At 45.9% G+C, this 20,740-nt stretch overlaps 3 long non-coding RNA genes across 3 annotated transcripts in view; 1 reads left to right on the forward strand and 2 right to left on the reverse strand.

Annotated features, from left to right (window-relative positions):
* LOC148644711 (uncharacterized) overlaps positions 1-6,932 on the reverse strand; it is a 44,450-nt gene extending 37,518 nt beyond the window's left edge. The window contains exon 1 of the long non-coding RNA XR_015928585.1: positions 5,425-6,932. This is a non-coding gene — a long non-coding RNA (uncharacterized LOC148644711). The remainder of the gene's footprint in view (positions 1-5,424) is intronic.
* A 9-nt stretch (positions 6,933-6,941) lies between these two features.
* Positions 6,942-10,314, forward strand: LOC148644713 (uncharacterized). Its single transcript, XR_015928588.1, has 2 exons — positions 6,942-7,073; positions 9,785-10,314. It is a non-coding gene; the product is annotated as an uncharacterized LOC148644713 (long non-coding RNA).
* Positions 10,315-11,408: 1,094 nt separating this feature from the next.
* On the reverse strand, positions 11,409-14,549 carry LOC148644714 (uncharacterized). Its single transcript, XR_015928589.1, has 3 exons — positions 14,205-14,549; positions 12,982-13,083; positions 11,409-11,510 (listed from the first exon to the last, which is right to left on the reverse strand). It is a non-coding gene; the product is annotated as an uncharacterized LOC148644714 (long non-coding RNA).
* Between the last annotated feature and the right edge of the window lie 6,191 nt (positions 14,550-20,740).

Consider the following 20,740-nt stretch of genomic DNA (forward strand, 5'->3'; position numbering starts at 1 on the left):
AGGGGTGGGAAATGACTGAAAGAAGTCTTGCCATGCTGTATTATTAATAGTAGTAGCATTGTATTGTATTGTCATATTGTCATATTAACACAAATCCTCAGACTCACTAACATCTCCAATAGAACGACAATCTCACACATCAAATATTAGAGGACCCTTCCTTTATACCTAAAAGCTTTCAGTTGTTGGACAATGAAAAGAGTGCTTGCAGGAATCTAATTACTGTTGTTATAAACTCATTACAATTGTCTCATTTCTTTTTTTTCTTTCTTCTCTTTTCAGCAGTAAATAAACCCATTACTTGATCCCTTACATTTCAAAACGCTCTGTATCAAACCAACAAATCGTTCATAAATTTAAACCATGTTTTTGAGAAACTAGCCTTAAAATCAAAATGACTACATTCATATGAAACACACTCAGTAACAATATCAAATGGTTTGATACAGAGTGCAGAAACAACTGAAGAGAACTACCAGAACTAAAACAACACCACACCACTCTGAGCTGCGCCTCAGATACTGTGAGATGGTTAGACACTACATGCACACCCTAAAGAAGATAGGCACATACACAAACAGACAACTCTCAGACCACAAAAGGCCTGTAGCCAAGACACAGTCAACAACGCTTGACCCAACTGGAGCTCAGACCTGCAGCAAAGCCTGCTCAAACTCCTCAACCTCGTCCTGACGGCCGGCTGTTTCCCTGAGGCCTGGAATCAAGGACTGATCACGCCCGTCTGTAAGAATGGAGACAGACTCGACCCCAACAGGTACCGGGGCTTCAGTCTTGAATATCTGATAACCGGCCCTCCTTACTGAGCACAATGTCCTGCATTAGAGTCAGACTGGCTTCCTACCAAACCGCCACACATCCCATCACATTCACACCTGGGCTCTGATGGCCCATCTGGACCCAGAACAGCAGAGCCTGGCACTACTGGAGCAGCACTGTCAGACCTGGTCACTGCCAGCCCATCTGGACCCAGAACAGCAGAGCCTGGCACTGCTGGAGCAGCACTGTCAGACCTGGGCACTGCCAGTCCATCTGGACCCAGAACAGCAGAGCCTGGCACTGCTGGAGCAGGACTGTCACATCTGGGCACTGCCAGCCAAACTGGACCCAGAACAGCAGAGCCTGGCACTGCTGGGGCAGTACTGTCACACCTGGGCACTGCCAGCCCATCTGGACCCAGAACAGCAGAGCCTGGCACTGCTGGAGCAGGACTGTCAGACCTGGGCACTGCCAGTCAATCTGGACCCAGAACAGCAGAGCCTGGCACTGCCAGCCCATCTGGACCCAGAACAGCAGAGCCTGGCACTGCTGGAGCAGGACTGTCACACCTGGGCACTGCCAGTCAATCTGGACAAGACCAGAGTTATGGTTTTCCAGGAGAAAGCCAGACCTCAGGGAAACGGGTACAAATTCACACTGAACAACAACACATTGGAGCACACATCCAGCTACACATATCTCGGTCTCACCATCAGCTCTTCTGGGAGTTTTGACCTGGCAGTGAAGGCACTGAGGGAGAAGGCACTCAGGGCTTTCTACGCAATAAGAAGGAGGCTCTTCAATGTCAACCCACCAACAAGAATTTGGCTCCAAATATCTGAAAGTGTAATCCAACCCATTGCCCTATACGGCAGTGAAGTGTGGGGTCCCCTCACAGACCAGGAGTACACTCTGTAGAAACTCCTCCTTGCGCAGAGAAAAACAGCTAACGGCGAGTGCAGGGCTGAATTAGGCCAGTACCCACTATTGGTAAACATACAGAACAGAGTAATCAAACACTTGTTACACCTGAGAAACAGAGGCCACAATTCATACCACCACTAGGCCCTGCTGATCCCAGAGTACAGCTGGTCTTGACACCAGTCAGTCTCAGGACAGCACAGCTGCAGCAACACCAATCACAATCATCCAAATGCGGAGGGGACTGCAGTCCAGAGAAACCCAGCATTTGACAAGGACTGGAGGCCATTTCGCACCACAACTGTAGAACAGGATTCTTTCTGCACACCCAGTACTGGGGGCTGTGTCGGAGGCTCCTCACCAGAAGAGACTTGCATTCCTGTTGGCTCCTCTCGTTCTGTGATGATTTTAGACGTCGAATCGGGCAGGAGGCAGGCGCTCTTCGGGAGCTCTCGTCCCGTGCTATAACTCGGACCACGTGTTGGCACAATTGCTTCCTACATACAAACAGAAACTTCAAACAACAAACCCCAACAAGAAATCTGTGCACACTTGGACTCCTGCTGCAGCTGAGGAGCTGTCACGCACACACCTCCTGTGTGGGTAGTGTTGGCCGTAGGACGTGTTGTTCACAGAGAGAAAAAATACACCATAGCAAGTCAGCACTCAAACAAACCAAAAGGCCAGTTTTATTGAAGTTGACGCAGCTGGCCACACAAACACTCACTGCGTCTCTTCACCAGGTATCAGAAACAAAATAAAGGAACAATCTTTTTATCATATCCACTCGCACCTTGCTCTCATTTCCAGACTCCTAACTTACCACTCCCAACAAACCCCAGTGCTCGCAACACCCTTTAAATAGGATTTGGCCCGTACCACTATGGATACAATAGGTGTAAAACAGAAAATTCACAAGACAAACAACACATAGCACAGCAGTCCGGACTACTTGGACACACAATTACATGAAACCCTTAACAATTCACAGGACAGACATTCATCAGATCTTCTATACCTAGTTGCCATTTTTCGCAATAACATTAGGCTCTGATAACCTCCCCTCTCAGCATTCCAGCAATGTTATGTTCCTCTAGCTAAGCTTCAGGCATATAACCAGTCTCCTATCTGTTTGCAACCTTTTGACCTTTCTGAGGACCCCTCAGAACAAATAGACACTGGCGTCTCCTCTCATGCAGTGCTGTTAAGACTTAAGCTAGTGGCATCCTACACTATGCTTTGTTCCTTTAGGGCCATTTCTCTAAAAATAGTGTTCTCTACCTTTTGATTCCCCTCCTGTCCACAGCTAGAACAACTGTTTGCTAACAAAGACTGTTTATCTGTCTGGAAAGGTCTCCAAACTGTTACCAATTCCAAAAGAAAATCCCCTCAGATACATCTTGATCACTCTCTACCAGATAACACATTTTACAGCAGGTCTGAAACACAAAGGATCTCCAACGACCTTGTCCATGGCAGTCTCGCAACTCCTCCAAATAATTCACATCCTGGGGATGAGCTATTGTCCCCCACTCAACTGGAGTGCCACACCCACTCACACTCAATCTCTCACGAAGACTTGACGCCGTTTACAAGTCTTGAGAATGCCCTGTGAAGCAAAGAACAGGATGTGTTAAGGCTATTCAAAAAGCAAAACTGTAAAAAGGCAGCAGGACCTGACTGTGTATCTCCAGCCACACTACAGCCCTGTGCTGGCCAACTCGCTCCAATCTTTACAGACGTTTTTAAGCAATCATTGTCCCAGTGCACAGTGCCAGACTGCTTCAAATCTTCTGTTATTGTTCCTGTTCCAAAAAAGGACACAAGAACCTGCCTTAATGCCTACAGACCCGTCGCACTAACGTCAGAACTGGCGCGTCTTCCCAACACGTTCGTGTCACAGTGAGGTGACCCCTCAAACAAGAATTATTTCCTGCCTCATATATGACTACGGCACCTAGCAATGCAAACAGGGTGCTAGGGCCCCTCTCCATTACCACAGGTTCTGTTGATCTCCCAGATCCACCAATGCCCACACAGACCAGCGACAAGCATGTGTATCGTATAAGTGACCTTTTTATTTTCTATCCACATTCACCATCAGCCAAAGACACAACGAAAACAGCAGCAACAAAAGGTCCTTCCAAGGATCATAATGAATCCAGAGGGACGGCAGTCTTTTCTGTCAAGTACCGAAGAGTGGCCACTCGAACGATTCTTCTTCGTACCTGTAAAGTCTTTGATGGCCCCAGTGAACGAGAGGCCGGTCCCATTTCCCCAGACTCCGTTCAGGTTCCACTAGAAATCCTCCCGCGAACTGTATTCCATTCCCCTCAGTTTGGAGCGGCTAGCCGGGCCGGTTTCTCGCTCCTTGCCTTCAGGTATTAAAAGTCTCTGTACAGTACCTCTGTTCCGATGCCACTGTCTCCCGTGGTCGTCAATCGGTCCTTGCCTCCGCGAACTCGCGCTCCGCAGCTTCCCTTGTGCTGCCTGTGTCGTCTCCCAGGTCTGGTGGGAATCGGGAGCCCGCTCCGTTCCGGCTCAGATGGTTTTATTCCTCCCCTCAGCCCATCTCCCTCAGGGGGTTTTCCACTGTCCCTGTCAGAAAGGGGCTTGCCCAGTATTTTACCAGGAGGAAGCTCGTGTGGCTGAAGAGTGTGAGAGTGCCGAGCTTAGGTGTTATGGGCCCTTATCACTTCTTTGTTCACTCTCCGGGTCGGAGAAACCTGAAAAGAGACAAACGTTGTGAGACCATTTATAAGCTCGGTGACCTCGAATTAAACAGAACAATAGCAACACTGTTCTACAAACCTTTCATTGAAAGGGTTTTCAAACACTGTCCCACTTGCTGGTTTGGCAACATCAGTAGCTGGAATTGAATATGCAGCCATTAGTCTGCCTGGCAAAAAACAACCGGTCTCTCCAGTGGTCTGCATACAAGTGAACACACAAACCCCATACTATTAAAACCCCCTTTAGGGCACACTCACACCACAACACAATCAACCCGACAGACTCACCAACACTGGACTGCAGAAGCGGCAGGAAACCCTTGAGAACATGAGCAGAGCATGCAAACTCCACACAGACAGCACTCCAGGAAACCAGACACATGAGAACATGTGCAGAGCATGTGCGCCGTCTCTCAGCCTTTCACCTCCACATGCAGATCAGGACGCGACCGGAGACCGGAGACTCCTCACTCCTGCAGGAGGAGGCGCCGACGGACTCGCTCAGCCCAGCGCTTACATTTCCCCGACAGTCCTGTCCTACAGCCTGCGACTCACCGCTTCTTCCTTTTCTTCTGCGAAATGTCCACAAAATACTCCAGCCAGCGCCGTTTAGACTAAAGTTTCGGCTTTGCCAGCTGTCTCCCTCCCGGAGGTCAGATCGAAACAACTTCTGCAGCACCGTTTCCCCAGCAACCACGTTTTATTTAACAAAGTAAAATAAACACAGGAGAAAAGTTTGCAAACATGCAGGCAGGATGAGCGCTGCAGACACATGCTGCTGCCCGGGTCCGTCTTGTGAAATAAACAGAATTTTGCACCCCAGGAACTAGACCCACGAGAACATAAGGAGAGCATGCAAACTCCACACACACAGCACCCCAGAAAACTGGAGCCACGAGAACATGAGCAGAGCATGCAAACTCCACACAGACAGCACCCCAGGAACTAAATCCAGGCTCCCAGCGCTACCACCCACTGCGCCGCCGTCTCTCACCTCCACTTGCAGATCATGACGCGACCGGAGACCGGAGACTCCTCACTCCTGCAGCAACACACCCCAGCAGGAAGAGGCGCCGACGGACTCGCTCATGGTGCAGTGAGCCCAGCGGTGTGAGGCTGGTGTCCAGCGCTGATATTTACCGACAGCCTGCGACTCACCGTTTCTTCCTTTTCTTCTGCATAATGTCCACAAAATACTCCAGCCAGCGCTTTTTAGACTAACGTTTCTGCTTTGCTCGCTGATTAGATTACAAAAGCCGACTGTTTACCTCCTAGAGGTCAGCTCGCACCAACTTCTGCAGCACCGTTTCCCCGGCAACCACGTTTTATTGACAAAGTAAAATAAACACAGGAGAAAAGTTTGCAAACAAGACGGGAGCTAAGAAACACGAGGACAGTGGGTTTGCTTTATGTGCCGGGTCGATTAACCAGCGCTGCAGACACGTGAAATACAAGAAAACATACACACAAGGGAACACATAAGAGAGACAAAGAAATACAAGACACGATAAATACGCTGAAATTGTATTAATATAATTCATTCTAATGTTCAATGAAATCAGCGAAACACATGGGCAGGGCAGCCCAGTAAACTACAGAGACTACATTACCCATAAGCCCTGTGGGCGACACCATTTTGACGTCATCGACTCATACTTTTGTATTTTTTATGAGACCAAAAACTACAAGAAAACGTAACGTAGCAGTCGTATTGTCAGGATACATGCAATAATACATGTACATTTTATGGAAAAAAAGATTCAACAAGGTAAATGCAGATAAGGCCCGTCCATGCTTCAACGTTCTTACAACACAGAAACAGACACATTTCAGAAAGACATTCTGAAATAAAATGTCTTTACATCCGTCTTAAACTGTTCAAACACGGTCTCCTCTCACACCATTCCCTTAATAATTATGTTGCGCAAGTATAATAATGTTTAAAAATACAAACGATATTTTCATCTTCCTTTTCAATGGGATTAAAATGTAACAAATGTATTTCTTTCCGATTTCAAGTCTTTCCGATAGCGCTTTGAGACTCAGCTCCGTGGACTCGTGTATCTCTGTCGCCACCCAGTGGACATTTCTCGGAAGTGTCACCGCCCGCCGGAATTCGGAAAAGTCCCGGGACTGAAGCTGTGTGACTGGACAAGAGCCTGTCTCCCGCCTCCTGCTGAAATCTCAGCGCCGATTGGACAAAAGCTGCTCACAGTCCGGATCCAGTGGAAGGCCGATCCACTCCGGGTTTTCCGTAGCCGGCAGTCCGGATCCAGTGGAAGGCCGATCCACTCCGGGTTTTCCGTAGCCGGCAGTCCGGATCCAGTGGAAGGCCGATCCACTCCGGGTTTTCCGTAGCCGGCAGTCCGGATCCGGTGGAAGGCCGATCCACTCCGGGTTTTCCGTAGCCGGAAGTCCGGGTCCGGTGGAAAGGCCGATCCACTCCGGGTTTTCCGTAGCCGGAAGTCCGGGTCCGGTGGAAAGGCCGATCCACTCCGGGTTTTCCGTAGCCGGAAGTCCGGGTCCGGTGGAAAGGCCGATCCACTCCGGGTTTTCCGTAGCCGGAAGTCCGGATCCTTTACGATGCACGCAAGACTACGTTACAGATCACCGGAGTACATTACACAGGCAAATAAAGATAAGGTACGCACAGCTTTCATGTTGTGATACTTAGACATGGTTTGGAGATGTTCCCTCGTGTGTATTTTGAATTATTCAAATGCGTGTCGCTTCAATTTGGAAGCGCATAATTTCAGTGCATGAGCTTACCCGTTATATTGGGCGAGATTTCACACGGATAATCAAACAGGAACGAGTTTGCCCTGGAATCCATTCCACTGCCCAACCTGAAAGTCAGAGCATGAGAACGGACGGATTGTATGGCGATTGTGGTGTTGCTCGACCACATCAATTAGGCGAGAAGTACAATCTGCTACTACGACATACGGTCTAATTATTCAATTTTCGATTATTTCTCATCTTTAGGCTATTTATACATCTAATAACGAGCAAGTATAATGACTAAGCCAATGATACATTATATTTTAGATTCGGTTCAGCAGTATTGAGCAGTAAAATAACATCAATTTGTCTACAGGAAATGTCAGAATTAGAAGCCTTCTTTACACCATTTTGCCGATCTGTTCAGAGTGTTTTAACAACAGAACAAAACAAAAACAAACGTAAGGTTTCTGGGCTGCTTTGAGAAAGACAATTATCATCTATATTACTTTTAAATCTATGCACACTGTGTATCTTTATCGGGTCGATTCAATGTACAATTTTGTACTGACGCCTTAACCTTATTATTCATACAAAATCTGTTTGACAATAGTCATGTTTGATTCCACTCACTTTCCCCAAAGAGGTGCTCCAAAATAGTTTGACAAGATATTGTGAGATTGCGAGAAGGATCTGAAGTATTTATTAGTACAAGTATAACTAAATTGTTTTCCTTGTAGTCTAATAAAGGTTGTAAATTCTTCCATAGTTTCTGATGGTATACTGTTAGTTTCTTAAAAGCATCAATACCTCTCTAGGAGTAGCTCTGGTTACGACGGATTGTTATCAGACGTATCACAAACATTATATCTATTCATAAAATCTGCTTGATTCTACATTTCATCATCCACACCAGTTAATTTGTTGACCCCGCTTATACTATTTTAAACCCAGTTTTCAAAGCACAGGTTTATTTTTTCTCTGTATTCTAGATGATGTATCTATGGGAGGTATGTTTATCTATAAGAGACCACGTGAGGAGAACTTCTTCATGGAAGCTGGCAAGTTTCAGGGGGGTTTCCAGCATCCAAATGACATTCAAGTAAAAAGTCTATACCCGCTAGTTCCTGAATGATTAAATTAGGGAAACATACACCACCTACTTTGCTTAATTTTGTAAATAGTACTCTGTCGGTATCGGTATTAGATGCTCTAAACCCTGTAGCATTTAGGCCTCCTTCTGCCCGTGTTTGAGAAATAACAACCATGAATAAAGTTTTTTTTTTTTAATTTTACTAAGGTAGAGAACATCAAATCACAAAATCACCTTTTTGAAAATCTTAATACCAAGATATTTAATCACATCTTTTACATGTATATTACGTACGGAGCAGACACTTTCCAACAGCCACCAGTTCACTTTTCTGATATGTAAAGAAAGACCAGATACAGAGGAAATGACTTGTAAACGCATTTAATTGCTTTGTCCACCTCTGTGTGCTTTCTCAGAGAGAGAGTTGTATCCTCAGCCAATTGGGAACACCTGTAATCTCTTTATCCTGTACTTGAATACCCTGAAACTATTTGTTATAGGGGTGTAAGCAGTGGGAAGAGGAGTGGGCTCGTGTCGAATTGCCTTACCCGTTCCCAATCTGCAGGAGGTCCCACGACAGCAGGTAGCTGCTCCAGTCGCTGGAGCTCAGTTCGCTGTCGAGGGAGGACGAGGGCTCTGGCTCGGGGGAATCATGGCTCCACAGCTCCTACCTGTTGCAGAGTGTTTCTGCCCTGCCGATGGCCTCTGTGTTTTAGAAGGATCTGTCTCTTTTCGCTTGCTTACACCACAGGTTTCATCGACGATAGTGTGCATCCTGAAGCAGTGAGTTATCGGTCTTATTTCTACTGAGAAACAGTTCAAGCACTCACAAAACAATAACCAGGAGACGGTGTATGAAAAAGAATTGTAAGACTTGCAGAGTAGATTTGAATAGACAGTAGACGTCACACTGCGTGCTTGAATATCAGAGATTCAATTCATTCTTTCCTGTAGGTTAACTTCCTGTTTGACATTGTTCCGCTGTCACTTCTTCACAAACTCATAACTCGCCGTGTTCAATTTTGTGTTGAGTTACAGGAACCTCAGCATCAGATGAAATCCTCTTCAGCGCCCCAGTGAGACTGGGGGACTTGCCAGATTTTCAGCTTTATCACTGGGTGCTTCGGCTCAGGGCTGTTGAGCAAAGTGCTCCCCTCTGCTGGAGAGCCACAGGGGCACTACAGAGCGGCCTCGTGTTCCCTGCTCCTGCCCGTGCCTGTGGACGGCCAGTGTGACCGCGCGCGAGACAAAGTAGTGCATTCGTGGTGTAAATACAGAATGTTCACTAGCTGACTGAGGAAAGTTACAGAGACGGGAGTATACGTTCTGAAATAATGTGAACCACTGTTACTACACACAGACAGACTACTTAAAAATCATGTGGCTTTTTAAGGTTGTTTTGTCTGCCTAAAGTACGTTAGATTTGTCACAGCAAAGAGTTTGAATACTTACAGAATGCAGCAGCTAGAATTGTTACTTGGAGCAGAAAGAATGACCACATAACCCCCATACTTCTCTCTCTTCATTGGCTTCCTCTCAGGTACAGGGCGGACTTCAAACTCCTTCTACTTACTTACAAGGCTCTCAGAGGTCAGGCACCTGTCCTGCCTCGCAGGGATGCTGCAGAGGAGAAATACTGTACACAGCATAGTTTCAGAGGCCTGTCTGTCCTGGGCTGGGCACCATGTGAGTTGAATGCTGCATCAGTGCCATGGATCCAAGAGGGGCATCATGGATACAACTGTCGTTTAGGAGGATTCTGCTGGTCTGCAGAGACCTGCATGGGGTACTGACATACAGACGACGTGATGGATGGATGGATTAATACCCGCATTCATTTCTTTCTTTTTTTTTAATGATATAATGTTAGCATGCCCAAAGGGGTTGGGCAGCCAGTTGACCTTGGACCCCTAGAGGATTTTATTCTCCTTACTGAGGAGTCTTTGGTTCCTTTCCTCCATTGTCTTCAGTTCTGTATTCACAAAATGTATATTTACCTGCATTGTTCAGCGCCTTGGGGCAACCTTGTTGTGAAAGGCGCTATATGAAAATAAATTGAATTGAATGGAATGACAGAGTCACGGCTTTTCCAGTTTCCTCTCCTTTTATCTTCTTTATCTGCACTCTAAAACACAGTGAAACCTTGAACCTTTCAACTGGACCACTGCCGTTCTACATCAAAATGACTTTAACTAGGACGGAGACTTGAATGGGATGAAAAAGGAAAAGGCATTATTTGCATGAAGAAATTAAACTGTTCCACCTGATCACTTGCTAAACAAAGTGATTCACTGGAGTGGAGGCGGTGAAAGCTTTGTGAATCAACTTACAAAAGGATACATGTAAGAAACGTGGCTCCCATATTTAACCCTTGAAAAATCTATGAGTGTTATGTGGAGGTGAAAGTATTGTTCAATTATTCTAATAAAGCTCACTCAACTAAGACCCAGAAAAGTACCAGAGTATTCTCACCTAAGAGGAAATACTAACAAGTAGGATGCTAAAATGAAAAGCATTAAAAAGTGAATGATCTTCAGTAGCTGAAATGATTATTGAGCTCTGGGTCACAGTGCTCCTGAAAAAAAATCAAATTTCAGCAGACACCCAAGGACAGCAGGTGAGCACCATGCTGAGCCAGTGTATAAGTGTATGAATCACAGTTTCAAGGAGCTTTTTTCAGTTTCGTTCCACTGATCGGCCAACACGGGGGAACTTCAGTCTTACTCGCCCTATTGCATTAAGAAACTGTACAACATTCTCCAATAAGAACTTGCGACCTCACCTAACGAAAAGCAATTTGCGTAGCAGGGAAAGAGTGGACTCCCACTGGGGATTTTTGTTTTTCATCCCGATGGTGATGTGCACTATATAGAACGTTGCTGGACCCATGTGCAATTGGTGTCATTTCTAATCTAGAGGTCAAAGCTGTGAAACTTTCAAAGAGATGGAAGATCTCTTGCGAGACACCAATTCACAGAAGGGGCTAATGAGATCTTTGCTTGAAGTCTCATTGTGCTGCACTATTTCATTTTTCAGTGGGCACGACTCACAGGCATCTAAAATCATCTCAGTGACAGACTAAACAGGCCTCTCGCAAAGACTCGGGAACAGACACAGACCTTATCATCTCTGCTCCTCGGGAAGCGTGCAGAGATCACATTAGATGTGTTGCTCAAGCTCTTTATTGTCACATACAGTAAACCCAGCAGTGTGGTCAGTGCGGGATGTGTTCTGTCCTGACGGCAGGGTCAGCAGCCAGAGGAGACCTGAAACACAAGACGGAGAGGTAAGACATTGATTCCGACAGAGAGAGCTTTCACACCAGATTACTGACAAGAGGAGCAATAAGAGAAGAGTTGTAAAGACACGCCGAAGAGAATATTCTCATCTAAGAGGAAATATTAACAAGTAGGATGTTAAAATGAAAAGCATTAAAAACTGCATGATCTTCAGTAGTGAAATGATTACTGAGCTCTGGGTCACGGACAGCAGGGGAGTGAATGAGTTGTTTATTTTGTTTCCTGTGAATTATGTAGAATTCACAACGTGTTCCATTTGTACAGGAAAACCATTGAGAGCAGATTCACTTCTTCTGCGCCAGAATGAATGATTTCCATCTTCACTCTAGGGTACTGTACTTTACAGCTCTGTATTGTATTCTGCATATATGTCTGTTATGTATACATTTTCTTTCTCACTTTGTCTCTCTGTCCATTTGTATCAGTTTGTTGGAGAGCACCATCACACCAGCATCACAACATTTATTCTACTGCCTTATTAAGCAAATGTCTCTACTAAATTCTTTTTATATATAAAACATTTTTTGACATGATATACACAAATGGCTAATTATACTTTCTGATTATATTTCCATCTTAGAAATGAAGCATTTCTCTCCTGCAGTTTGAGGTTGTTAAATAGAAAACTGGATCACTCCAGGGCCGAATCTTCTCCCTCTCTTACACTCTCTTACATTCGTTCACGAATGATCACAAGAGCAAACACATAGACTGGCTTCTCACAAAGTGTGTCGATGACACAGTCCCGGTCAGCTTACTAAAGGACCCAGAAAATCACCACGGGCCAGTCTGAACAGTTTCACGGAATAGTCTGTTGACTTCTCTTTGATGTTTCATGTTACAAGAGCAAAACCATATCACCCTGCAACTCACAACTGGCAACCCACTGAAGCTAAGCAGGTGTGAGCCTGGTCAGTACCTGGATGGGAGACCTCCTGGGAAAAACTAAGGTTGCTGCTGGAAGAGGTGTTAGTGGGGCCAGCAGGGGGCGCTCACCCTGCGGTCTGTGTGGGTCCTAATGCCCCAGTATAGTGATGGGGACACTATACTGTAAACAGGCGCCGTCCTTCGGATGAGATGTAAAACCGAGGTCCTGACTCTCTGTGGTCATTAAAAATCCCAGGGCGCTTCTCGAAAAGAGTAGGGGTGTAACCCCGGTGTCCTGGCCAAATTTCCAATTGGCCCTTACCAATCATGGCCTCCTAATAATCCCCCTCTATGAATTGGCTACATCACTCTGCTCTCCTCCCCACTGATAGCTGATGTGTGGTGAGCGTTCTGGCGCACTATGGCTGCCGTCGCATCATCCAGGTGGATGCTACACACTGGTGGTGGTGGAGGGGAGTCCCCATTACCTGTAAAGCGCTTTGAGTGGAGTGTCCAGAAAAGCGCTATATAAGTGTAAGCAATTATTAATTATTATTAAAACAATACTCACTGATTTGAGGATAATTGCGCCATCCCTCCAGCCTACTGAAATGAACCGTCAGACTGCAGAAGCTGTCAGTGACTACAGGTCCTTGGGCCTGGTCAGAGAAACCTGAGATGAGACAAACGTTGTGAGACCATTTATAAGCTTGTGACCTCAAATTAAACGGAAGTCAGACATTTTCAAAGGGGGCAACACTGCGGCACAGTGGTTAGCATCGCTGCCTCATAGCACCGGGGCCCTGGGTTTGATTCCAGGGGTGCTGTCTGTGTGGAGTCTGCATGTTTGTTTGCGCTGCAGGGGACACCTCACCCCCACAGACGCAAACTCACACCACAGCCCGATTTTTCCACAACACAATCAACCCGCCAGTATCAGTTTGTGTTCAGTGCTGGGGAGGTGCCTTGTCCTTGCAGAACAAAAACAAGGTGATCAGGACTGACGGCAAGATTCAGGTATTCAAGTACCCAGTAAATCCAGGGCTCAAATGGGGGAACTGTTTCACGAGCTACACAATATCCTCACACACGATGACAGAGCCTTGGAAAGCCGTGTGGAGAGTGAGGTGCTCGTACCCAGCCGGAGTTAAAAGACCACGCATTGAGCAGAGCAACTGAGCAAAAGCACACTATCGATCTATCCAACCCAGAAAAGCACACATCTCTGTGATACAGAGGCTAAGGCAACATGTGAGTAAAGGATTTTGAATCAGCAATTGTGCTGATGAGCCAGTCAGCAATTTTTCAGAAATAGCAAACATGTCGTCAGCCTCCTGGAGCTGCAGAAGATTGTGAGATATAAAGGAGTGAAACCAGGGCAGGAGAAACTGATTCCTCGTGTAGGAAGCTGAGGAAAACGATGCACACCCTGCAGACTGAAAGGAAGACAGCACAAACTATCGGTAATGTCAGCCTAGAAGAAAGTGTAGTGCAGTGTGTTGCAACTAAGTTTTTGTTCAATATTTGTTTTGTCTGAAAGAGACTATTTTGATTAGATACATGCAATACTATTTCTTTCTCATTCTCTGTCTTTTTATGTCTTATTTGGATCACACCATAAAGTTCATAACCCAGCCAGTTGCTTTGGCTCTGAAAGCATCCCTCAGCAGGGACAGCCCTGATCCCCAAACACAGGGCTGCCCTTCCCACTGCCCGTCTGCTCTCTGCCCAGTGGAAGTAGCGTTTCTGCCCCGCAGCTGTGTGAGAGAAGATGACCTGAGAGCACTAACCCACCTCTGGAGAGGGAAGAGTCTCAGCTGGAAGGGAGGAGGAGCTGCCGGGCTGCCGCAGACAAGGCGCCGCTGAAATGATAGAGAAATCTTTTAGAATCAAACGTCACCTGGCTCAGTGTTTAAGCTGTAGTACATGATCACATTATATTATTAAAACATGCAGACTGCCATTTCCATTCTGTACAAACAAAGGGTTTTCCATTGTAGAAAACACCACTGCAAATCCAAAGCGGAGTGCACTGGGACTGCAGTCCAGAGAAACCCATCATGTTACAAGAACTGGAGGCCATTTCACACCAAAACTGTACAATAGGATTCTTTCTGCACACCCAGTACTGGGGGCTGTGTCAGAGGCTCCTCACCGTTCTGTGATGATTTTAGACGTTGAATCGGGCAGGAGGCAGGCGCTCTTCGGGAGCTCTCGTCCCGTGCTATAACTCGGACCACGCGATGGCACAATTGCTTCCTACATACAAACAGAAACTTCAAACAACAAAACCCAACAAGAAATCTGTGCACACTTGGACTCCTGCTGCAGCTGAGGAGCTGTCACGCACACACCTCCTGCGTGGGTAGTGTTGGCCGTAGGACGTGTTGTTCACAGAGAGAAAAAATACACCATAGCAAGTCAGCACTCAAACAAACCAAAAGGCCAGTTTTATTGAAGTTGACGCAGCTGGCCACACAAACACTCACTGCGTCTCTTCACCAGGTATCCACACCGACAGCACCCCAGGAAACCAGACCCATGAGAACAGGGGCAGAGCATGCAGACTCCACACAGACAGCACCCCAGGAACAGGACCCATGAGAACAGGGGCAGAGCATGCAGACTCCACACAGACAGCACCCCATGAACAGGACCCATGAGAACAGGGGCAGAGCATGCAGACTCCAGACAGACAGCACCCCAGGAACAGGATCCATGAGAACAGGGGCAGAGCATGCAGACTCCACACAGACAGCACCCCAGGAAACTGAACCCATGAGAACAGGGGCAGGGCATGCAGACTCCATACAGACAGCACCCCAGGAAACCAGACCCATGAGAACAGGGGCAGAGCATGCAGACTTCACACAGACAGCACCCCAGGAAACCAGACCCATGAGAACAGGGGCAGAGCATGCAGACTCCACACAGACAGCACCCCAGGAACAGGACCCATGAGAACAGGGGCAGAGCATGCAGACTCCACACAGACAGCACCCCAGGAACCAGACCCATGAGAACAGGGGCAGAGCATGCAGACTCCACACAGACAGCAGCCCAGGTAACACACCCCAGCAGGAGGAGGCGCCGACGGACTCGCTCATGGTGCAGTGAGCCCAGCGGTGTGAGGCTGGTGTCCAGCGCTGATGTGTCCCTGATAGTCCTGTCCCACAGCCTGCGAGTCACCGTTTCTTCCACAAAATACTCCAGCCAGCGCTTTTTAGACTAAAGTTTCTTAAGTTTCTGTTTTTGTCGCAGATTAGATTAAAAAAGCCGCCTGTTGACCTGCTGGAGGTCAGTCCCGCTCCGGCAACAGCTACTGCAGCTCCGTTGCCCCGGCAACCACGTTTTATTTAACAAAGTAAAATAAACACCGGAGAAAAGTTTGCAAACAAGACAAGAGAGCTCAGAAACCCACAGACACGACGGCAGTGGGTTTTGTTTCTGTGTCGAGTGGATAAACCAGGCAGGACGAGCGCTGCAAACACACTAGAGTACACATAACACAATCAGGGGTACACAAGACTCCTGCTTTTTACACAAACAGGTTCAACAGGTCAATAAAGAGCAGGTCGGCACAGCTGTCATGATGTCTCATTTACAAAGAATCTGAAGATTTGCTCGTCTCTTCCCAGAGCAGCTTCACTCCGGAGAGCAAGGAACAGCTCCTGCCGAGTCCGTCTTGTAAGACAGACATAGAAATCCGCGACACGGTAAATACACTGACATTGTATAATTAATTCTGATGCTCAATCAAATCTGCGGAACACGTGCGGAGCGCAGTCCAGAACACTATAAAGACTACATTTCCCACAAGCCCTGTGGCGACTTCCTTTTGACGTAATCGATTCGCGTCTTTTTATTTTTAATTATAACAACAATACATGCCATAAAAACAAGAATACATATAACACAGAGTATAGTCAGGGGTACATACGATAATACATGTACATGTTATGGAAAAAGATTAAACAAGTAATCTTGTTTAATAGTAAACAAAAGCAGATGAGGTCCGTACATGTTTCAAATTGTCTGTACAGACGCATTTACATCCGTTTTAAAGTGTTTAAACATGGGTCTCCTCTCACAGCATTTCGTTAATTATTATGAAGTATCATATTTTTTTAAATACAAACGATATTTTCATATTACTTTCAATAGGTTTAAAATGTAGTATTATTTAACTTCTTTAAAAGTAATGTCAATATTAGTTTCCTTCTTTACGTTATCTTTCAGAGTTGCTGTCACAAACGTCACAGTTATCATCTGTATTGATTTTCAATCTCTGCACAACGAGGATCTGTACAGAGGCGCTATTGGACTCGCCGCCATAGACTCGTGTATCTCTGTCGCCGCCCAGTGGACATTTCTCGAAAGTGCAGTTCTTTTTAACTTTTTATGGTAGCAATAAAAATAGATACAATACAAACAAGAGTATATTTATAGCACATCAATAATACCATCAGGGGTACATAGTATAATATATTTACACTTCTGAAAAAAAGATTAAACCAGGTTAATAAAGATAAGGGCTGATATAGTCTGTAAATACACTTTTACATCTATTTAAAATGTTCTAACGAAGCTGCCTGAGGAAAGAACTTACTGTTTTGATTACATGAATCAGAGATTGTGACTCTGCCTTTAGCTTCCCATTCCTTCCAAACAATTTCAATTTCACACCTCTGGTTGTGCCAGAGGGTCCTCAGTGGAAGAGATACCAGGGTCCCCAGCACTGCTGTCACCTCTTCTGTACTCCTCCTATGCTAACAGCTGTGTATCTACTGCTGACTCCGTGAAAGGAATCAAGACTCCAGATGATCCCACCCAAATAAAAAAAAAATTCTGGAGTGGAAGGAGGTCTCTGCTTTAGTCGGCTGGTGCCGTGAAAACAACCTCTAACTCTGTATAACTCCAACTGCCTGTGTCTCAGGAAGCCCTGGTCCGTTTGTAATGGAAAACCATTGGGAGCACTAGAATGACTGATTTCCATCTTCACTCTAGGTCACTGTGCTGAACAGCACATTACTGTATTCTGCATATGATATGTCTGTTATTTACACCTTTTCTTTCTCACTTTGTCTCTCTGTCCGTTTGGATCAGGTATTTGGAGAGCACCACCACACCAGCCAAACTACCCAAACAGTTGCTTAGGCACTCAAGTGGACTTGATCAAATTAAACTTTCCAACCTAAACAGGAAAATGACATTTTAAATGGATTCTACTGCCTTATTAATCATATTTCTCTTCTAAATTCTTTTAAAATAAAAACAAATATTTCTGACATGATACACACAAATAGCTATTTTTATACTTTCTGGTTATATTTCAATCTTATAAATGAAGCATTTCTTTCCTGCGGTTTGAGGTTGTTAAAGAGAAAGACCCCATACTATCACAACCCCCTTTACAGGCTGGTGAAAGAGGTGAAATGAGGTAGCGGAGGTGTAATTGAGTCGGACAGCAAACTGTCACCTGCTGCTTGCCAGGACAGGAATCTTACAAAGGTCCACTCCTCCCAGGAGGGTCACAGTAACAATGATGATGAGTAACACGAATGATTACAGTTCAGGGCCCCAGCACTGCCACCCACTAAAATAAACATGACACACAAGAGAACCCACAAGACAGTCATGGAAATCCATGACACGATAAACACGCTGAAATGGTACAATATAATTAATTCTGATGTTCAATCAAATCACCGAAACACGTGGGCAGTGCGGGCCAGAGAACTACAGAAACTACATTACCCATACGCCCTGTGGGCGACTTCCTTCTGACGTCATCGACTCGCGCCTTTTGAATGTTATTTTAATTTTGGGTTTATTGTATTTATTTTGTATTTTGTATCCATGTACAATACATTCATTCATTCATTCATTACTCTTGTTTGCAATGCAATGTATTCTTTGCATTCTTTGCTGTTGAAAATGCTTAAATATATTTAAAATTAAAATAACGTATTAATACGAACATTACTAACGGTATTTTAATTAAACAAACTTTCGGTGAAATTTTGCTGAATGACCACCAAGCGGCGCCATTGGCACATTATTGTAAGAATAATCATTTCCAAGAAATTTTCCAGTTTAATTCCACGGACCGGCCATCAGAGGGGCACTTTACGCGTCCTGCTGCTTCTGTTGAATTAATAATTGCTTAAATTATTGTCTGGTTAAATTGTCTGGTGGTAAGTATTTGTAATATAGGATTGCTCATGTCTGATCTGGAACACGAGATGGAAGTTTAACATGTGTGATTCACTGAGGTGGAGGGGTGGGAAATGACTGAAAGAAGTCTTGCCATGCTGTATTATTAATAGTAGTAGCATTGTATTGTATTGTCATATTGTCATATTAACACAAATCCTCAGACTCACTAACATCTCCAATAGAACGACAATCTCACACATCAAATATTAGAGGACCCTTCCTTTATACCTAAAAGCTTTCAGTTGTTGGACAATGAAAAGAGTGCTTGCAGGAATCTAATTACTGTTGTTATAAACTCATTACAATTGTCTCATTTCTTTTTTTTCTTTCTTCTCTTTTCAGCAGTAAATAAACCCATTACTTGATCCCTTACATTTCAAAACGCTCTGTATCAAACCAACAAATCGTTCATAAATTTAAACCATGTTTTTGAGAAACTAGCCTTAAAATCAAAATGACTACATTCATATGAAACACACTCAGAAACAATATCAAATGGTTTGATACAGAGTGCAGAAACAACTGAAGAGAACTACCAGAACTAAAACAACACCACACCACTCTGAGCTGCGCCTCAGATACTGTGAGATGGTTAGACACTACATGCACACCCTAAAGAAGATAGGCACATACACAAACAGACAACTCTCAGACCACAAAAGGCCTGTAGCCAAGACACAGTCAACAACGCTTGACCCAACTGGAGCTCAGACCTGCAGCAAAGCCTGCTCAAACTCCTCAACCTCGTCCTGACGGCCGGCTGTTTCCCTGAGGCCTGGAATCAAGGACTGATCACGCCCGTCTGTAAGAATGGAGACAGACTCGACCCCAACAGGTACCGGGGCTTCAGTCTTGAATATCTGATAACCGGCCCTCCTTACTGAGCACAATGTCCTGCATTAGAGTCAGACTGGCTTCCTACCAAACCGCCACACATCCCATCACATTCACACCTGGGCTCTGATGGCCCATCTGGACCCAGAACAGCAGAGCCTGGCACTACTGGAGCAGCACTGTCAGACCTGGTCACTGCCAGCCCATCTGGACCCAGAACAGCAGAGCCTGGCACTGCTGGAGCAGCACTGTCAGACCTGGGCACTGCCAGTCCATCTGGACCCAGAACAGCAGAGCCTGGCACTGCTGGAGCAGGACTGTCACATCTGGGCACTGCCAGCCAAACTGGACCCAGAACAGCAGAGCCTGGCACTGCTGGGGCAGTACTGTCACACCTGGGCACTGCCAGCCCATCTGGACCCAGAACAGCAGAGCCTGGCACTGCTGGAGCAGGACTGTCACACCTGGGCACTGCCAGTCAATCTGGACCCAGAACAGCAGAGCCTGGCACTGCCAGCCCATCTGGACCCAGAACAGCAGAGCCTGGCACTGCTGGAGCAGGACTGTCACACCTGGGCACTGCCAGTCAATCTGGACAAGACCAGAGTTATGGTTTTCCAGGAGAAAGCCAGACCTCAGGGAAACGGGTACAAATTCACACTGAACAACAACACATTGGAGCACACATCCAGCTACACATATCTCGGTCTCACCATCAGCTCTTCTGGGAGTTTTGACCTGGCAGTGAAGGCACTGAGGGAGAAGGCACTCAGGGCTTTCTACGCAATAAGAAGGAGGCTCTTCAATGTCAACCCACCAACAAGAATTTGGCTCCAAATATCTGAAAGTGTAATCCAACCCATTGCCCTATACGGCAGTGAAGTGTGGGGTCCCCTCACAGACCAGGAGTACACTCTGTAGAAACTCCTCCTTGCGCAGAGAAAAACAGCTAACGGCGAGTGCAGGGCTGAATTAGGCCAGTACCCACTATTGGTAAACATACAGAACAGAGTAATCAAACACTTGTTACACCTGAGAAACAGAGGCCACAATTCATACCACCACTAGGCCCTGCTGATCCCAGAGTACAGCTGGTCTTGACACCAGTCAGTCTCAGGACAGCACAGCTGCAGCAACACCAATCACAATCATCCAAATGCGGAGGGGACTGCAGTCCAGAGAAACCCAGCATTTGACAAGGACTGGAGGCCATTTCGCACCACAACTGTAGAACAGGATTCTTTCTGCACACCCAGTACTGGGGGCTGTGTCGGAGG

This window comes from Lepisosteus platostomus, chromosome 19, assembly GCF_059453375.1.
Source record: "Lepisosteus platostomus isolate fLepPlt1 chromosome 19, fLepPlt1.hap1, whole genome shotgun sequence".
Classification (NCBI taxonomy): domain Eukaryota; kingdom Metazoa; phylum Chordata; class Actinopteri; order Semionotiformes; family Lepisosteidae; genus Lepisosteus; species Lepisosteus platostomus.